The following is a 21,586-nucleotide window of genomic DNA, read 5'->3' on the forward strand; positions in this document are numbered from 1 at the left end:
AGGCTCATAACTATTTTTATAGAATTTTTAAGGTTAAATTTCTTAAATTTAGGTTTTTAGGGCGTTTAGGGTTTTTGAGATTTGTAAATCTTTAGATATAAAATCAATAGAATCTTTGAGACTTAAAGTGATCTTATGGTATTATAACTCTTTTATAGTTATAATAATGTTTGTAACTTATTTTATCGGCTTATTGGCATTCTATGTAGTGGTTTCGAGATTTAAGCGAAATAGAGAAAATCAAGTATACTAATTCTAGTTTTCAACTTTGACTTAAGTTCCTACGAGACTCGGACCTAATTTATACCACTAGGTCAATTGCATGATGTGTGTATATGGTTCATGAAAAGGTGTTCAAGTCAAAGAGTGACCCGAATATGGATAATTACTACAGTTAGGTAGTTATAGAATTCACATACCAATGTGAAATCTAAGTATATTGTCCATCGTTTCTAATTGTTTCTAAACTTTTTAGTAGATTATAACTTAGCTTCTAGTTACTAAGTCTAGTATATGTCGTGCCTATATGGGCAACTAGGTTTAGTCAAATCTAGAACCGACTCGAATTTTTGACGGTTGTCACATTCTCCCTTGGTTGAAAGAATTTCGTCCCGAAATTCAATTTGTGACGTATTCTATTAGAAATCAGCTGACTACAATTGCATAGTTGGAGAGGTTGTGACATCAAAAGTTATTTGATTATTTTGGGTTAATTCCTCAAGGGAAGAGCCCAATTCTTTAGCTATAATCAAATTAGTGTTTCCTTAATTCGAGTTCTATAGTCTAGATTGTGGGAAATTAGGATCATGGAAATCATGATCCAAGCATGGCGACCTAGTAGAAAAAGATCGTCTAGTTAGATATTATCTGACTTAAAAGAGCGCTATAAGTTTTGCTGAAGCACCAATTGTACTGAGCGTTAAATCCACATTGATCCTTAACTTGCATTCTAAATTAGCACTAAGTGTAAATTCGCCGCCTAATAAATAAGAGATTAGGAACAATTTGTTCACTTCCGGGCTGGCTACTACATCTGGAAAATACATCTAGAAAAGATATATTCCGAAATAAGAAGGGGTAGCATGAATGAAAGGGAAGCGATCGAGGGTAAGTTCCTAAAGATACGAGCTAAGGGTAGCCAACGAAGTTTTGGTTCATTTCAAACGTAAAGACTATTTAAGTTTCGTCTACAAAATAAATTACGAAATGATTTAAGATCTTCGAGGATATAATTACTGCTACGGTTACTCTTACAATAATAGAACCATTTTCGAAGAGTATATATAATTAGATAGTCATTGTTGCAGATGGAGGCGATGAAAGTTTATTATAAATTAAATCACATTGTGTAGATAGCATTTTGAGTGCTTAGAAACGGTAAGTAATCTCACTATTATCTATTAAGTTAAATCACATGTGTTTGCGAGGGGTTGATAAAAATTCATAAGTTATCTATTAAGTTAAACTCCATTTATGAAAAAAAGAAGAAGCACTACAAATGGTAATTGAAAATCTAATAGTGTTGACCTTTTAGACTAGAGTCCAATAATGGATAAAACGGATAAGGTAAAGACTTAACATATTGTCACACCCCGAAAACCGAAGGCGGAAACATTTCCGGGGTTGACTCCATGCTGAGTATCAAATCCAATGTACATAGTAATTAAAGTAGAACAACCATTACATTACATATAAAAAGTTTTACAATTGTTTCAAAAGTAAAGTTGTACAGTTGTGATACATAGTGTATATATATATATATATATATATATATATATATATATATATATATATATATATATATATATATATATGAACAAAATGAAACGGGTCTTCTGAGCACTCCGACTTCGGGTAAAAGGATCTTCAGTACCTGTTCTAACGTTGACATGAGAACACAAGCAGTTTGAAAATCAACATAACGCTGGTGAGCTCATAAGTGATTTTTGTTTTGTGAAAATGCTCATGTTTCCTTTCTGTTTCTGAAAATGTAACACGTACCAAGAAAATCTCACATTTTCTTAAAAAGGTTGGTTGTTGTTTCACTTTATGTAAAGTAAAGTTGTACACTGAAAACGTGTTTACCATGGTGAAACTGTACATTTAGGTTATCTGTTTTGTTATACTATTCTGATTATGTACCAATGGATCGCCAGGAAAGTCCCATACCTTCCTGATTGTATGTTACCATTTGACAAAGATGTAAGGTTATCCAGTTCGTTACACTTATCTAGTTATGTAAATGTTTTCCCCAGGAAAGCCCCATGCTTTCCTGAATGTTGGTTACCTTTTTGTAAAAGATGTAAAAGATGAATTCTGGTTAGACCTGTTTATGTACAAGGTTTCCCAGGAAAGTCCCATACTTTCCTGAATGTTGATTACCAATGTAAAAGATGTATTCCGAACCTGGTTATCTTGTGAAGTGTATAAAGTTATTCATTATTACTATAAGTAAATCTCTGTTATCATAATTGCGAGTTCCATAACCATACTATAGACTGAACCTGTGGCAATAAGTAGTCCACAACCTTATGACTTTCGTCACCCTTGAACCATTTCGGTTCGGCTGTAGCTAGCAGCCAGGTGTGGGGTAGTCAGCCCCATATAGATCTATACACTCAAGTCATGCTCTCTAAATTCCAGAGATTCTGGTTACGGGTGTAGCCCTCCACTCGCGTATCTCTGTGGAGTGTTCGCCGAGGACGTGTCTCCAATCATATAGGAATAACAAATTTACTAGTAATAATATAATAGTCCTCCACTCGCGTATCTCTGTGGAGTGTTACCGAGGACAAACAATGTACAAGTTATATTGTTCATGTGTTCTAATGTCATGCTTTTAACTGATAAAATGTGGAAAAACAATTGTGAAATATATAAAACATAACAGTTTATAAAACCCATTTCACAAATAAATGTTTACGTGATCTGCATGCTCGAATGGTTACCAGATGTATCAATCAGTATTAAAAGCATGTAAAATGTGAAACACACACAAGAAAACAAGTTTTTGAGTACAAGAAACCCTTGTACTTTGCTTGTGTTCCCCCCTGAAAACAGTGAAAAACAGTGAAAAAGGGTAGGGGTATGAACTTACCAGACTCGGAAATGCGACGGTTTCGGACACTAGACGTTGGTTCGGGGCTTGATTACTCGCGATGTCCCTATGTAAAATGTAATAATTTCCATATATATCCAATTAGATTTACAATCACTAATTATATGGAACATTACACTCCAACGAGGTTAAACACCTCAAAACGAGCATTTGGAGTGACCCGCGTGACATCTTCGGACGTATAATGGCACTAGGGACTTAGGATTTGAGTTTACTCCCCAAGAGTAAAAATTTTATGGATTTCACGGCCATATAACACACACATACATGAGTTCACGGCCGTGAACTCATGTGGGTGTGATTTTGAGGGTTTAATGGCTTGAATGGACATGGGGGTTGTTGGAATGAACTTCTAAAATGCCTTGGATTAATTTGTTTGGATTTATACCATTTAAAAGGGAGTTCATGGCTGTAAACTTGGAGTTTACGGCCGTAAACTCTCCTATGGTCAAGAGAAAATTGATTTGAGGCACTTAGAGCAATCACATGTGATTCTAGTTAATTTTCCAAGCTTTGGGATGGTTTAAAGGCATCAAATGACATAAAATTTGGAGTTTACGGCCTTGGGGTATGTTCTATGGCTGTAACTCTTATATGTGGTGTTTTGATATGTTTAAGGTCTCCAAACTATTTTTACATGGTTCTATGATTTATTCCAAGGCTATTGGTTAAGTTTCAAGGCATTCTAACATGTTAAATGGTGTTTACTCCCCATGTTTGAGGAGTTTACGGCCCAAGCACATGCCTTGGCCGTAAACTCTCTTTTTTCCCACAAAATTCATGTTTTAAGTGTTTCAAGTCCCGATTTGTAAGCCTCAAAGTCGTATCTAAGTCCCATTTGGAAGGGTTAATTGGCTTAAAAACCCCATTTTTAAGTGTTTACGGCCCAAGCTTGTTCCTTGGCCATAAACACATGTTCCAGGTCCTAAAACTCAAATTAAACATCAATTTGAAGGCTAAAGAGGTTAGATAACAAGTTAGGGATGTTACCTCTTTGATTTGGAGCCTTAAATCTTTGTTTTTGGACCTTTGATTATGGATGAGGAGAGAGGTTGGAGAGTGATTAAGGAAAGATGGCCAAAAGCTTCAAATGAAAGCTTTGAGTCCTTTATATAGTTCTCGGGAATTGGACACGACGGAATTCTACCCGATACCGGCGTTAGGCGGGGCTTTTGGTCGCACCCGACCAAATTGCCGTAACCCGATATGGTCGATTCTAGAATTATTCTGATAACTATTATGGGGTGTTATAATGATTTCAAATGGCATTAAGACACTCATTAAGTCATTTTAGATTAATACAAGATAATGACTTAATTAAACGGCGAAATCGGAAACGGATTTGGAAACGGCGTTTGGTTGATCGAATTGGATTACAATTTAAGTTACAAGAAGTGATATGAAATTTCGGGTTGTTACACATATTTAGATGAATAATTGTGCATTGTCGAAAGTGCGTCACTGGAAGTTTAAAAGTGAACACTAAGTTTTCAAATGCTATAAATTTTAAAAACTTTATAGATTATAAAACTATATTAACGCAAAGTACACAAATAAGGTATGTTTTGAAATACAAGCATTAGAGATGTCTTATAAACATGTTTGAAGTAGAAATTTGCATAAATATCATGTTGGGTTTCGAGAAAACACATTAAAGTAAATTACAATATCTAAATGAGAAAGCTATTAAAAGTGTCAAAACAAAAGTGTTTTGAAGATTCGATGAAACTTTTTTCATATAATATGAACTTCAATGTCATATGTTTAAGTTTTAAAGCATAGAGTTTAAACACTTTTATAAAAGAAAATGTTTCTAAATTTTTCAAAAACATGTCAAAATGGTAAGCAAGGATTAAAATGGCTTACATGCCCTTAAAAGCACATATATCCATTGAAATGGATTTGAAATGAAATTAAAATAGCAAGGTTAAAACAAATATTGGTTAAATTGAGTTTTGAAGAAAAGTGTTAAGTTAAAGCAAGTTGTCAAAAGATTTTTAGTGAGAATATGGCTTACATTGTTAGGAAAGATCTAATAAGTTGTATGAAGTGGTTATAAAATATTTTATCGATGATAAATAAAACTGATGAAGCGAAATAACTTTCGATGGAAGATTAAGAAGTAAGGAATAAGTATGTTAGTGTAGCTGATCGTACCTAAATACCAAGGCGAGTATAAGGCGAGTACCGATGTCTTTTTCCCCAAGATAAAGGACAAGAAAAATTGTTTGGAAAACATTTTATGGTGTCATTGCAGTTTACGGCCTGTTATAGAGGTCAAAGGGACATCCTATGTTAAGTTTTAAGCTCAAGGTGGAAACAACGTAGAGCTAAATCGTAGCATAATAATAAGGTCTCACATATAGGTTAAACCTCCGTGTCTCCTCGTGAGTTGAATCTGGAATATCTGCTAATAGTACTCAAGTGATTACTTAGTTGCGACTCATCTCCCTCCTTACGCGATGCTCCAATTATCATTTGTGTTGGTATCGAAACGCTTTTTCCTTGTTGTAACTCTAGTATGAAGACGATGAAGAGGTATTGACGAATAATCGGTATAGGTTTCGACTTAAGATTATTACTAGTGTATATCTAGCTAGTAACCTTACATCTAAATTTAATAGTTACCGAGGAATACCCATTCTCAGTACTAAGTGCATTGCTCCAAGAGTGGCTAGTGATATAACCTAAATGGTTAACCTAGCACTTGATAAGGGATAAGAATATTTCTAAATAAAGGCATTGTGGTAAAAGTGCACTTAGTTTCTAAGTGTACCTAGATGAATGCCTATAATATGCAATGCCCGTACGCATACCAAAAAACTTTGTTTTTCAAAAGTTCAAGCTCAAAATCGTTTTGAACAAAATTCTTCTATAACCGTTTCCAGTCACATTAACTTTCCTTAATTAAGCATAGTTGGCCAGGCTATACTTAATTAAAGTCCAATAATGTGTACTCGAATTACTTATACCGGTAGTATGTTCAATATTTTAAAAACTTTTTGAAATTTTTTTGGCTATAGTTGTGGTTCTCCAATGGAAAACTGGTATTCTCTATAACCTTCAGCTCAGATACCATTTATGTCACACCCCACTAAAGCGGAAATACAGGGCGTGGCAGTACAAAGGGTTTCATAGCAAAAGATAAAGACAACACAAACCATAGTATTAAAAAGCATTACAAATTTACAATGGGTTTGAACAACTTAAAAAAAACAAATTTACAATGTCAATTGAAATACAACACATGCGCATGCTCCTAAAACTAATGTGTCTCTACATGCCTCTTACTAGATGATTCCTGAAAAAAGCATGTAAATTAGCGTCAACTATAAAAATAGTTAGTGAGTACTCACTGATTTAAAAATAATATTAGTTTCCTGAATTGAACTCAAATTTCTGATAAGAGTTTCCATAAATGAAAATATATTCCAAAAATGAGTAAATAGGTTTGCAAAAACAATGTTTATTGTCATCATGAGAAATGAAGTATGTTGCCCAAATGAGATGCAACGTTCATATTCTCATGGGAAATAAAGTTTGCTGCTAAAACGAGATACAAAGTTCGTATGTCCATAATGATTATACCATGAGTTTACAACCCAAGCCTAATGACCGAGGGCGCCCTCTTCTATGTCTATCGCTAACATAGGGAAATATTAAATGCACTTAAGCGAATCGTGCGAGTGAGGAGTTGTCTACCTCCTAATAGCTCTATCCATAATAACCATAGGCTCAAATGAGTTAATGAGTTGCATGAACTGATTCTAGGGACTTAAACGCGATACGGCCTCATGAATTAACAATAGCATACAAATACATAGCAACATATAGCAACCAAGTTTGATACAAGTCCAATTAAATACAACGAACATAAATAGTTTAGGACATGCTTTTCCACCCCAAAACATAAAAACTGAAAATAGGGGAGTCGTGAATACTCACTACGCATTGAGATTATGCAAATAGTGCATTGAACTACATTCCACTTGTACCATTACCGATTCCTACAATAATGGTATTCGCTAGTGAGTCTCTAATCGAAATCTAACACTAGTATACTTACTACTACAATAGAATTATATCAATATTGTGTCAAAATTAATATTCATACCTTAAAGACATATTTTTGTGAAAATTAAATTTCAATGAGTCAATTGTTATATAACAATTTAAGTGGAAAATTCTCATTATTGAAATGTTAATATTTAACATTTTAAGAGGTGTTCCAATGATTAAATATTCAAAAACTAAATGAATTTGGTTCTAAACTTTCCCAAACTTTGCATTTCAGTTCTAATCGAAGTCAAAGATCTTAAGATAAATTTTCTTGAATTGTTGATTTGTCTAACTATTTTTCACCATTTAATTCCTTGAATAATCATAAAATCATGGAAAAATAGTAAATTATTATTAACAATTCTTATAATTTTTGTGTAAATATTTATAGTGTACATTATCTGGGAAAAATATTAATATGTGTTTTCAAATAGCTTAACACAACTTTTCGGATTTTTGTGTATTTATTCTATAACAATAGAAATAAATAGATAACAGTTTCAAAAATTCACAAAACATTTTTTACAAGTGTTATTACACATACTTAAGATGGAAAAAATAGAAAAATGGATTCCTAAGCTGTTTAACCCAATTTTATGATTTTTGTGCACTTAAGTGTATTAAATATTAGGAAAATATAAAAAAAAATAGCATAAAGAAGAAAGAAATCATCAAAATTTATATGTAGCAACCTAATATATTAGAAGGTGCTCTCGTAAATGTTCATGAATTTTGGATGAGGAAAACTATTTAACCTGTTTTTAGTCCATTCTAAACGCAAAAATCATGGAAAAATAGATATACATTTTAAAAATTCCCAAAATATTTTTCTGTGTCTTATACATAAGGTAGAAGCTGATAAAAATAATAGATATTATTTTCACCTTCCCAAAAGCGGTTTTATGATTTATTGGAGCTAAATAAAAAGAAAATTTAAAACCATACTAAACAGTCACAACAATCCATTAAACTTCATGAGAGATTTTTATTAACTAATAGGATCATCCGCAAATGTTTCCAGAATTTATTTACAAGTGTAAGTATTTTATATGCTTTAACACTGTATTTGCATATTATTTTCAAGTAAAAATAAATAAACTATATATTGAGCTGAAAATTTCAAAATGCATCTTCATACAATTTAATATCAATTGAAAACCTTTTTCTTATTTTAGATGTTGAAAAACATGCCTAAAGGCTCAATAAATTATAGAAAAACTTGATACTTGTGATTTTGGTAAAGATTATTGATGTTACTTTGAGAATTTTTGCAACAAGTTCCAAACACTTTTGAATCAAGATATTTTTGTAACTCTTAATACATGATGTAAAGTGATCAAATTAAATTTTCCTAGATTTTTAGTGAGGAATAAGACCTTTGAACGTGCAATACAAAACTAGTATTCACAAAAAGGTGCTGATTGAGCAACCATTTTGTAAAAATTGCTAAAAATCGAAATATTAGAATTTTGCAATGAGGTCAGATGGGTTTGAAATCTAACTCAAAATATTATATTTCAAAAAAATAATCTCAAATTTTGGTTAAGAAATGAGTGAGATATGGCAATTTTAAGTCAGGTAATGAAATCTGTCAGATTGCATGCATGATTGTTGGTTAGAAAAGTGAGTTTTCGTCATTTCTTTGAGTAAATCTTTTGAAATATTTTAAAGATATCATGATCAATGCATGTTATGGTCATGTTTCCAGAGCTCAAATATATTTAAAAATCATAATTTACATAGATGCATTAAAATACAAAAATCTTATTTCTCAAGAACTCTTAAAAACGAGTTTGAAGTTTTGATCCTTAAAATCGATTTTTGCACGAAGATCATTAACATGCAACCTTTTTTAACATACATGCATGGTGTTAAAACACATCCATGATGTTATAATAACCATTTAAAAAAAACAAGTTTGAAGAAGATGAAGAAGTAGAAGTCGGTTTTTGAAGTAACATGCACATGCATGGCTTAAATCATTGTTGTGGATCTTCAAGAGATGTATGTCCTTTACCTTAAATTTATTTGTGGCTTGAAAAAACCTTATGAATCTCCATAATTTCTTGGTTAAGAGGCTGTGGTTGTGGTGTTTGGAGAAAAAAAAATTAGAGAGAAGGTAAAGAGAGTTTTCTAGAGAGAGAAAGAAGAGAGATGTGTGTGTGTTGGAGAATGAGAGTGTGAGAGAGAGATATGGGAAGAGAGGGGTCCGAAATTTTGAGTATAATACCCCTTTTTCATTCATTTTGTTTTATAAAATTTAAGTTCTTTCATAAAATATCTAAATTTTATATAAAATGTGCACTAAAATCAAGTTTTTTATTCATAAAACCTTGATTTTTGATTTATAAATTAAGAGTAAATGTTAATGAGTTAAATTTTATTTTCCTTGAATGAATTTTTATAATTTTAGTTATTATAAGATCATATTATGAGGCTCATAACTATTTTTATAGAAATTTTAAGGTTAAATTTCATAAATTTAGGTTTTTAGGGCACTTAGGGTTTTTGAGATTTGTAAATCTTTGGATATCAAAATCAATAGAATCTTGGAGACTTAAATTTATCTTATGGTATTATAACTCTTTTATAGTTATAATAATATTTGTAACTTATTTTATCGGGTTATTGACATTCTATGTAGTGGTTTCGAGATTTAAGCGAAATTGAGGAAATCAAGTATACTAATCCTAGTTTTCAACTTTGACTTAAGTTTCTACGAGATTCAGACCTAATTTGTACCACTAGGTCAAGTGCATGATGTGTGTATATGGTTCATGAAAAGGTGTTCAAGTCAAAGATGACCCGAATATGGATAATTACTACAGTTAAGTAGTTTTAGAATTCACATAACAATGTGAAATCTAAGTATACTGTCCATCGTTTTTAATTGTTTCCAAATTTTCTAGTAGATTATAAGTTAGCTTCTAGTTGCCAAGTCTAGTATGTGTTGTACCTATATGTGCAACTAAGTTTAGTCAAATCTAGAACTAACTCGAATTTTTGACAATTATCACAGTATGCTAGTTGTCTTTGTGATGCTTGCATGGAAGACCAGGGGTGGCCCTTGGTACTTGTATGTAAGACCCAGGAAGTGGCCCCAGGCGTGACAAGAAAGACCACATGCGGCCCGTGGCATAACAACAAGACTATGTTTGGTACATAGAACCTTACTTGGTTACGGATATGTTTGTTATGTATAACTCACAGTATATATGGCATGTATGGCCAAGTTGATATGTATGGTATGTGGTATTTGGGTAAATCACTAAGTTTCGTGCTTACGGTTTACAATTTTGGTTTCATGTATCTTCAGTTTCAAGAAAAATGAGCTCGAGACGATCACAGCGCATTCACCAATGTTATTCTGCATTATGTGATCTTTGGGATTTGACTCTGATATTGGTTTTAAATGAAATGTTTTCAATGTCTAGAACAACGTTATTAAAGGTTTTCTTATATTAAAAGTGAAATTTTTGGCCTTGAATTTTGGGATGTTACAAGTTGGTATCAGAGCCTTGGTTTGAGGGATTCGGGTACACTCTCGGGCATGTTTGGACTCAAACTGGGGACTTGGTATGAAAATTTTCAAAAGGGAAATCATTTTTATAAAAGAACTTTGAAAGGAATTTAAAAAGAGAAAGAAACTTTGAAAAGAAAGGGGTGTGATGCGTGCAATCGGCCGAGCACAAGTAAGTGGTTCCCACAATACCATTACATTTTTGTGATATGACATGATATGATTATATGAATTGTATGCTAGACTACGGATAAGGATATAAGAGATATGCCTTTGTGTGCTTATGTGAACTTGTAGAATTACATGCTAGAACTGGTTAGCTAGTAGTAGGATGGCCTGTTTAGGTTATGCCTGGTTGTATGAGCCTTTGAGTTGCATGCTAGTACAGACTCTTGAGTAGAGGATAGCTTGATTGGAATATGCTGGTTAGATTTTCCATTGTATGAATGTTGCTTGCTTTGTGCTTTGTGGGATTTCGAGTTATAGGAGTTAACAACTAGATGAATACGTTAAGTCACATGTGACCAGGGTTGAATAATCTTAGAGTATTGGATTTAACCCTACTGTGTCTTTTTTGAGTCTAACCGTTGTAGGGATGAGTCTTTTACTCGAAGGATTATCTGAGCCTCGCTACATGTTATGGTATTCGTGTAGTGGTAAATTGGCATCATGAAGAGTCTCTCAGCAGCTAAGGACTGGGTGGGTTCGGGAACCTAGGAAATCCTAGGAGGAGAGTGGCAGATTGCAACAGAAGTAGAAGGGACTAGGTGAAGTCGAAGCAATCCTTGAGGAAAGTACGGATAGATGTGGAAGGTAGTATGGGCCCGTACTATTGAAAGCAGAGGATCCGTACTCGAGTCAAGGAGGGCTAAGATGGAATCAGGAAACTTGTAGAGTGTGTAAGACCTCTTGAGATGTTTTATGACCCTGACATTTATGTGTTTGTCTCAGAATGATGATGATTACGCGACACGGAGTAGGAGCGTCAGGGTCAGCATTAGGATCAGGATCAGGTTCAGGTTCAGGTTCCGAGCCAGTGGACGAGAGGCTACGCGAGTTTATCGCGTCAGAGATCACGAGAGGTATCATTGATGTAACCCCGATTATCTTTGGGTAGATTAAGGAAGGGATCGTAGACCTGATGGAGCATCACCTCAGGGCATTCAGGAGTGATATGGAATTCAGTCAGTCATGATCACACACACTGTCCTTCAAGGACATCGGGGGGAGTGGTGCGCCAGATTTCCATGGGGAGAAGGATCCTATTGCCACCAGGAGATGGATTGTAGACATTGAGTCTGCGTAGTTGATGCGCTTCTGTCCTGAGGGGTCAAAGGTTCGATTTGTTGCGGGATGTTTGAGGGACAGAGCTAGAGATTAGTGGGAGTCAGTTGGTGATACCTTAGAAGCCTCAGCCATTGAGGCTATGACCAGGTCTGACTTTGTGACTTGGTTTAGGGCGAAGTTTGCACCGGCTGTGGAGCTTCAGCAGTTGGCTAGGGAGTTCCTAGACATGAGACAGACGATGGAGTCAGTGGTGGAGATTACCACCAAGTTCCGAGAGAGGGCCTTATTGGTGCCTCAGTATGTAGGGGATGAGGAGATGTGGAGGACCCACTATCATGACATGTTGAGAGCTGATATTCGGGAGCATGTCAGCTTCTCAGCATGCCCAACCCTAGACTCTATGATTGCTAGGGCACGTGAGAGGGAAATTGATTTGGAGCACATTAAAAAGAGGAGGTCAGATCCTATGTACACTTTGGAGGGTCCCGGGAAGAGACCCAAGACTTCAGATCAACGATTGGTAGGTCGGCAGGGCCGAACTCAGTGCAACATGTGCAGGAAACTGCATGAAGGGAGTTTGTTGATCCAGGGGTTCAGGCTGCTAAAAGTGTGGCAGTGATGGTCACATCAGCAGGGACTGCCCACAGGGGGCAAGCCCGTTATGTTTTCACTGCAATCTGGTGGGCCACAAGAGGGCCGACTAGTCGACAATGAGGGGAGGAGCAGGGAGTGTGTCTACCCCGACTACCTTGAGGATTATGGATGGGCAAGAGGGTAGGGCCTTGCAGTGACAGACGATGGAGATTCGTATTACAGCAGGGAATGTTGCAGGTATGTATCAATGGCTATTTTCGATTCTATATGTATTATGATTGTTCTTACCTCGGTCTCATGTGATAGTATGTATGAGTTATCTCTCTGCTTGTATTCATATTGTATTTTCATCATTGTCATATTCCAATTTCATACCAAGAATTATTAGTAGCTAGTGTGGGGACATTTCTTACTTCTGGTTCGAAGTGTCCAGTGTTATCTCGGTTATGGCCGAATCTGTTTAGGGGCATTATGTGGAGGTTTGTGGTCAGGGTCCATCAAGTGGTCATCCACCATCATCAGGATTTGGTGGTTTTAGTCTTGGTGTTAGGGATGGCTTTTGGAAGCATCAAGGGAAGTGGTCTATCACTGAAGAGGTTGCTCTGAGCATTAGTTATTCGGACCTTAAGGACGTCGGTCTGAGCTCAGGGGATTATCAGTATTGGGGATGCAAAAAGTGTTCGTCTAGTATTCGGTAATCGTGCATAATTTAGAGTGGGCTAGTGACGGGTCGCTAGCAAGATTAAGTTGATGGTAGTTAGCATGCCTATCGTGTAAGGGAGGAAGGAATGGAAATCCTCGGATTTTCGTGTGCCGTAAAGACTTAGTCGAAGCTAAGTAGGGGATAAACAATCATGTTACGGGAGCAGGAGCCGTTTTGAAACTAGGATAAGTTTCGCTCTCTTGTCAGGGTGAAAGATGACCCAAGCGGCTGGATGAATTGAGGATAGTGTGAATTGGAAGTTCGGAAACCTTGCCAATGGTGAGATCGCATTCTCGAGATGTTTGACAGCAGGTTTCATAAAAATCGGTTGGGAGTTTCAGTCAAGACATGAGTGCAGCTTGTGGTACTCGATGGTGCTTGTATGCTCGATTATAGAGGTTTCCGAGTTAGTAGCCAGCATGAAAAGTGTTGAAGACTGCGGGTTAGCTGTAGCATTCGCCAGGGGCTAGATAGAAGGAGAAGTGTGGCAAGACTGCGGGGTGGCCTATAACAATGGCTAGCAGAGAGTGTAGAAGTGTTGTAAGACTATGGGATGGCCCGTAGCGTTCACTAGTTGGAAGATAGCGTAAGGAAGTTGTAAGACTGCTGTGTAGCCCGTAGCATTCGTATATTAATATAGTTAGACTGTGGTGAGGCCCGTAGCATTAGTATAGTAAGATTGAGTTGTGGCTCATAGATTTGGTATTGTATGACTATAGGGTGACCCGTAGCACTTGTTAGTTAGCTGTTAGTATAAGGGTAGAGTGAGACTAGGAGGTGGCCCGTAGCATTCTTTGGTCCCGATTCGGTAGTAAGAATGTATCAGGGGTGTGTCTCACTTACGGGGTTTTTCAGATAGGTTAAACGAGGTCAGGGCAGGCCACACAGATGTGAGTAGGCCACAACATAGTTGAGTTCGGTAACCAGGCAGGATCCGATATTTTTAGATAGCCGACTGAGTAGTTGGACCAGGGTGGTCTCGGTTCATCTGGAAAGCGGATAAGAGATTGCGGGTTTTTTGGACAGAGGTAGCGATAAGGGAATTCTTGTATGGAGCAGTTGATGGGTTTTGAGCATTCTAACACTTACTAAGTGTACATGCAACCCTAATAACCTTGGATCTATGTTTGTCTAATTATCATGCAAAGTTGAATTCCAAGGTTATATTCCTATCTAGCATACATGGGGAACATTTTTTTAACTTGAATGAAAGATAGAATAACTTATCTTGTTGTTGATTATGATCCTTGACACCTTGTGAGCCTAGCACCCCAAGTGTGATGCCTCAAATGCTTCACACAACACCAAATGCAAAGGAGTAAACTTTGATAGAATCTTACACTTTCAAAATCGGCTCTAGCCCTCTTGTTTCTTAGTGTAACCGATTTTGGTGGAGGACATGGTCTCTATATAGTGTGACACATATAAGGTTACACCATGTAAACCCTAATGTTTCATGGCTCTTCATTTCCATGACCCATGGGTTTGTAACTCCCATGGAGCATCCATGAAGCATCCTATGGGTTTAACCCAACTTGATAATCCATGGAGCCTCGTAGCCTACTATATAAGTTACGGATCATTTACATAATCGACCCATATATTTAATTAGTTATCTTTTGATCACTTAATTAATTCTAAATTCATTCTTGATCAAACTAATTAAATAATATTATTAATATATTAGAACTTATAATATATTAATAAACCATAAGTGTTATTTCTCTCATTTTAGTTTATCCGATTGCATGGTGCCATGCAACCCAAATGGACCATGCCTGGTCGGGTCAAGTATATACCAGAAATAGTTATGGACTTAGACACCTTATCCAATAGTCTCCCACTTGGATAAGTCTAATAACTATAACTGCAAGCATGACACGCCATTTAAGATAGGTGATCATATAATCCTATGTTCTAGATATCAGTCGGACAAATACATGGAACATTGTCTTACTTGTTGTCCAGCAGTTTGTTTCCCGATTTCCGATTTGTTTGACAAAGAACTTAATTGAACACATCAACTTAGTTCTGACCGGGCCCGGTACATAGGTCAAAACAAAATCATCGAGGGGCCCAGATATCAGCTTCTAATCCAAGAAGGAACAGATAAATTTCGACTCATATGTTTGTTCTACTACTCATTTATGCACAAGAGCACATTTTATAACATCGAATTACCAATGCGTTTTCGTACAATCAATGCATAACCAACTCATAAGTAACAAATCATATCTCTAGGTTTGAAGACTTATATGATATTACCGTCTCACGATCACTCGAGATAAATTTCATGAAGTGATTCCAGTGAGCGTGGGTTGAGTCCAATGCTCAGAACTTATGAGCACTCATGAGTGTTGTAGCCATGTACAACAACTTAGACCTCTGCAACCAATCATGACAGTCTTGATTCATACCTACTTCCGACATATGACCAACTGTGGAGGTTCGAATAATATGATATACCAAAAATAATTATTCTAGAAGTCAAAACATGCAAAAGAAATATTGTAAACGGTCGACAAGACATAGCAACACTTTACTCATAAATAAAACACCTTTTATTCATCATCTAATGTCAATTACAGTTTAAAAATTTCAAGGTTATCTAACTACTAAATCTAATATCATCCTTCAGCCCTATGCTCCGAGCATGCTGGAGATGCTTAACCCGAGTCAGTCCCTTCGTGAGGGGATCTGCTAGATTCTCATCCGATGATACCCTCTTTGCCACGAGGAGTCCTTCTTCGATTCGATGTCTGGTGAAATGGTATTTTCTGTCGATGTGTCTGGATCTCCCGTGATCCCTTGGTTCCTTGCCTAAGGCAACAACACTTTCACTATCACATAAAATTTCCATTGGCTCTTTAATAGCTGGTAAAACTCCAAGGTCTCCAATGAAGTTCTTCAGCCATATCTCCTCCTTTGCTGCCTCGCTAGCTTCTATATACTCTGATTTGCAAGTTGAATCAGCCACTGTCTCTTGCTTGGAACTCTTCCAAGAAATTGCTCCTCCGTTTAAGGTAAAGACCCAGCCTGACTGAGAGTGGAAATTATCCCTATCAGTCTGGAAGCTAGCATCACTATACCCTACAACTCTCAAGTCATCACTCCCACCGAGGGTAAGAACCCAGTCCTTAGTCCTCCGTAGGTACTTGAGGATACTGATTACCACAGTCCAGTGTGCCCTGCCAGGGTTCCCCTAATACCTGCTAACCATGCTCAAGGCAAAGGCTACATCAGGTCGAGTACACGTCATAGCATACATGATCGATCCTACAGCCAAAACATAAGGTATTCGACTCATTTCTGCTATCTCAGCCTCAGTACTAGGGCTTTGTGTCTTACTAAATCTGGCGTTACTCTGGATGGTAACTCTCCTTTCTTGGAGTCCTGCATGCCGAATCTCTTCAGCACGTTATCTAAGTAGGTACTCTGACTAAGTCCAATTAGTCTTTTACTCCGGTCTATCAAGATCCTTATCCCTAGAATATAGGCAGCTTCTCCTAGGTCCTTCATAGAGAAACACTTCCCAAGCCAGGACTTAACTTCCTGCAGAGTTGGGATGTCATTTCCTATGAGTAGTATGTCATCCACATACAATACCAAAAAGCTAACTATACTCCCACTAGCCTTGACATATACACAAGATTCATCTTCACTCCTAGAAAAGCCAAATTCTTTGACTTTCTCATCAAATAAAAGATTCCATCTGCGAGGTGCTTGCTTTAACCCATAAATGGATTTCTCAAGCTTACACACTCCATTAGGGTACTCTGTGTTGACAAAACCCTCTGGCTGACTCATGTAAACATCCTCAGCCAACTTTCCATTAAGGAAAGCGGTTTTGACATCCATTTGCCATATTTCATAGTCATGAAATGCGGCTATGGCTAATAGAAACCTAATAGACTTAATCTTGGCCACTGGAGAAAAGGTCTCATCATAATCAACTCCCGGAGTTTATGAGAAACCCTTTGCAACCAGTCGTGCCTTATAAGTGTGTACATTACCATCCATGTCAGTCTTCTTCTTGAAGATCCATTTGCACCATACAGTCTTACGACCTGGTACATTCTTAACCAAGTTCCAAACTTGATTTTCATACATGGACTGTATCTCGCTGTCCATTGCCTCTTTCCACTTGGCTGACTCAGGTCCTGCCATGGCTTCCGCGTAACCGTTAGGTTCATCCAGACCTATCAGTGTCTTATCACTGATAAGTGTATCACCTTCCGCAGTAATATGGAATCCATAGTAATTCTCAGGTGCATTCCTAACCCTTGTGGAATGCCTCAGAGGTACAGACTTGACAATTGGCTCAACAGGAGTTTCCTTCTCAAGTTGAGTGCTAGGGTTTGAAGTTCCTTCACCACTTGACTCTTGAATTTCATCAAGGTCAACTTGCCTCCCACTGTTTCCTTGGCTTATGAATTCTCTCTCTCTCTCGAAAGACAGCCCTCCTAGCTACAAAGACGACATTTTCACTAGGTCTGTATAAGAGGTAACCAAAGGATTGTTGTGGGTAGCCGATGAAAATAGACCTCTCACTTCGAGGTTCGAGCTTATCATGAGTATCGCATCTCACAAAAGCCTCGCAACCCCAAATCTTGATGTGGTATAATTTGGGTACTTTACTAGTCCACATCTCATGAGGAGTTTTGGCAAATTTCTTTGTAGGGACTAGATTAAGGATATGGGCGGCAGTCTCTAACGCATACCCCCAAAATGAGATTGGTAGCGAAGCTCGACTCATCATGGAACAAACCATATCCAACAAGGTTCGATTACGCCTCTCAGCTACACCATTCAACTGAGGTGTCCTGGGAGGTGTCAATTGTGAGACAATCCCACATTCCCTAAGATAGCCAAGGAACTCTGAACTAAGATACTCACCACCTCGATCGGATCGAAGCATCTTAATGTTCCTGCCCAATTGATTCTCGACTTCCTGTTTAAATTCTTTAAACCTTTCAAAAGTCTCTGACTTATGCTTGATTAAGTAGACATATCCATATCTACTGTAATCATCAGTAAAAGTCAAATAATAATGATTAACATCCCTTGTGGTATGTTTGAAGGGTCCACACACATCCGTATGTACAAGATCCAACAAACCTTCACCCCTCTCACAAGAACCTATGAAGGGTGACTTTGTTATTTTTCCAAGTAAGCATGATTCGCAACTATCATCTGACTTTAGGTCAAATGACTCCAAGACTCCATCCTTTTGGAGTTGGCCTATGCGTTTCTTGCTTATATGTCTAAGACGACAATGCCATAATGATGCTTTATCTAAGTTATTATCATTAACAAAATCAATACACAATACATTATTTCCTAAGTTATCAACCACATATACAGTTTCATACACACCATCACAAGGTAATGCTTTAAAATAAAGAACATTATTAAAGAAAGCATTAATCGAACCAACTTCATTATCAAATGAAAAGGTGAAAACTTGTTTATACAATGCATGAAAGGAAATAATATTTCTTGTCATTTTTGGGGAATAACAACATTTATTCAAATCTAAACTAAACCCACTACTTAGTGATAAAGTATAAACTCCAATCTTGGTGACAAGTAAAGCTTTCCTATTTCCCATGATTAAGTTTATTCTTCCGTGCTCCACATTCTCACTTCTTCTTATTCCCTGCAAATCAGAACAGACATGAATACCACAACCGGTATCAAGGACCCAAGAGTTAGAATGGGGTGAGTTATTAGATAAGATAGTGTAAATACCTGCATGGTTGGGTTTAAGTTTCCCATCCTTCACATCTTGCTGGTGTTTTGGGCAGTTCCGCTTCCAATGTGACTTTTCATGGCAATAGAAGCACTCAGCCTCTTTTGGGTCAAAAGAAGGAGTGACAAAACCTTTCTTGGTTCCACTTGAAGAAGAGCCATCAATGGTCCTAGCCTTGGTACCGTTCAAAGAGCTCTTCCTATTCTTCCCTCGACCTTTCCCGATTGCGAAAACCGGGGCAAAGTTTGAAGTAGGAGTGTTAACAACCGACTTACCCTTAAGACCCATTTCTACGGTCTTGAGGAGTCCCTGAAGTTTGCTGAGTGTGACCAATTCCTTATTCATGTGATAAGTCATGCGGAATTGATCATAGCACAATGGTAAGGAGTGCAAAATGATATCTATTGCAAGCTCCTTAGGGAAGTTCACATTAAGCTTCAGCAATTGATCCACATACCTTTGCATTTTCTGCATGTGGCTCGTGACAGATTCCCCGTCCTTCATCATGGTTGTTATCATGAAGTAAATGATTTCATACCTCTCTTGTCGTGAACTTTGATGGTATCTTTCCATCAGATCTTGGTGAATTTCAAAAGGGTAGAAGTCCTCATAGGAATTTTGGAGTTCCGCTGTCATGGTGGCCAACATGATGCATGCCACTTTTGTAGCATCCCTTTCATGTGCCCGAAAGTCAGCGATCTCCTGGGGAGTTGCAGTGGTCTCGTCAATCTCCTTAAGCTCCTTGTCAAGGACATATTATTTATCCTCGTAGCGAGTAATCATCTTGATGTTTCTGATCTATTCATTGAAGTTGGATCTATCAAAAGGGACTTTCCCACACAAGTTCATTAGGGTAAAGGAGCCATTAGGATTAGAGCCAGAAGCAGCATTGTTTGAAGACATCTGAAAGAAGAGAACAAGATTAGTTTAGATATTAAGAGAGTCCTTAATAAAACACCCAAATGTAATATTAAGGCTAGGATCCAATCACAATATATTAATACTTAAAAGAGGTATGCCGTAATCCAAGCTATAACAAATTTGAAAGGTAGGTCAATGACGATTCACCAATTTCCACCATGAAAAACGAAATATAGATATTAGGGTTTTTTAACTGGTTCTTAGAAATTCCTAGATTCTTTTGAGATTCAATGAACTTTTAAAAGGCATGTTTCAATCTCGAGTGTGCCCTCCAAGTTTTGTGACTGGGATACCGAGGATCACAAAACGAGGTGTGAAGTAACCATGCAAATCACTTGGTACCCTTAAAGTTTATCACTCAATCGATGTGCCGGTAAACCACACACGCTCCACCGATACTATGATAAACCTTAAGTCACCCTTTACCTACCTTGTTAAGTCCAAGTTAGTATGTCGGTTAACCACACACGCTCCACCAACGACTTAAACAAAGTGTAAAGTGTACTTTCATGGATTAGCACCTTATTCACATTTTTCCTAAAGTAACTAAGATTGGGAAGTTAGTAAAACATTTAGTTACTTTATAATATTCATCATACTTTTAATGAGAATTTATAAGTCCTTGTCTTACCCGTTCGGCTAACGACCCTCCACCGATCAAGGAAGCGGTGGGTGAGAGTGGACACCCATTAAGTTGCCATTTTATAGGCAACAACCTTATACCCCCTTATAGACCGGCTTCGTGAATGAGGCGTACTAGCGGTAAGATGACTTGATCTATATATATATATATATATATATATATATATATATATATATATATATATATATATATATATATATATATATATATTATTAACTTATAATATTATAAAGTATAAGGGTTGAAGTTTAACTTTTAAAATTCTAAGGGCGGGAACTAAATTTTTAATCAAGACTTTACTTGTTCCAAAACATGAGGGCAAGTTTTGTAAACTTTCAAAACTTTTCATTTCTTATAACTTATGAATTAATTGAGTAATAAAAATGAAGACTCTTCATTTTTTATAACTCTTGTGTTCTTTTAATGGCTTTAATAAAAGTGTGACTTTTGGTTTTCCATAACTTGAGGACAAGTTATGAACTCCATTAAAACACATTATGATCATGAATTAAACTACCATGAAGGTTACAAGCAATTCCTATGATCATCTAATCTTCATAAGTACGAGAACATGAATATGAACACTTTCAAGAATAAAAAATTACACATAAAAACTTGTAATTTTGAGAATTGCCATTGTAAATGGATTAGCATAAACATTACACCATCTAAAACAAGTTTTAAAACACCAAAACAGTTTAGGGTAATGTTTCTAGTCCATTTCCAAAACAAATGTCGAAATTATGAAAACTGCAGCCTCTACTCGTCGAGTACAAGAACATACTCGACGAGTAGCTTGCATTTGTTCATGGACTCGTCGAGTCCCCCCATGGACTCGACGAGTTCATACGAGCAGAAAACAGAAAAACAATTTTTTTCAAGCAGCTTGCACAAAAAATCAATAAACAAGCCTAGGCTCTGATACCACTGATACGTTTTGAGCATTCTAACACTTCCTAAATGTACATGAAACCCTAATAACCTTGGAT

Source organism: Lactuca sativa, chromosome 8, assembly GCF_002870075.4.
Source record: "Lactuca sativa cultivar Salinas chromosome 8, Lsat_Salinas_v11, whole genome shotgun sequence".
Taxonomy (NCBI): domain Eukaryota; kingdom Viridiplantae; phylum Streptophyta; class Magnoliopsida; order Asterales; family Asteraceae; genus Lactuca; species Lactuca sativa.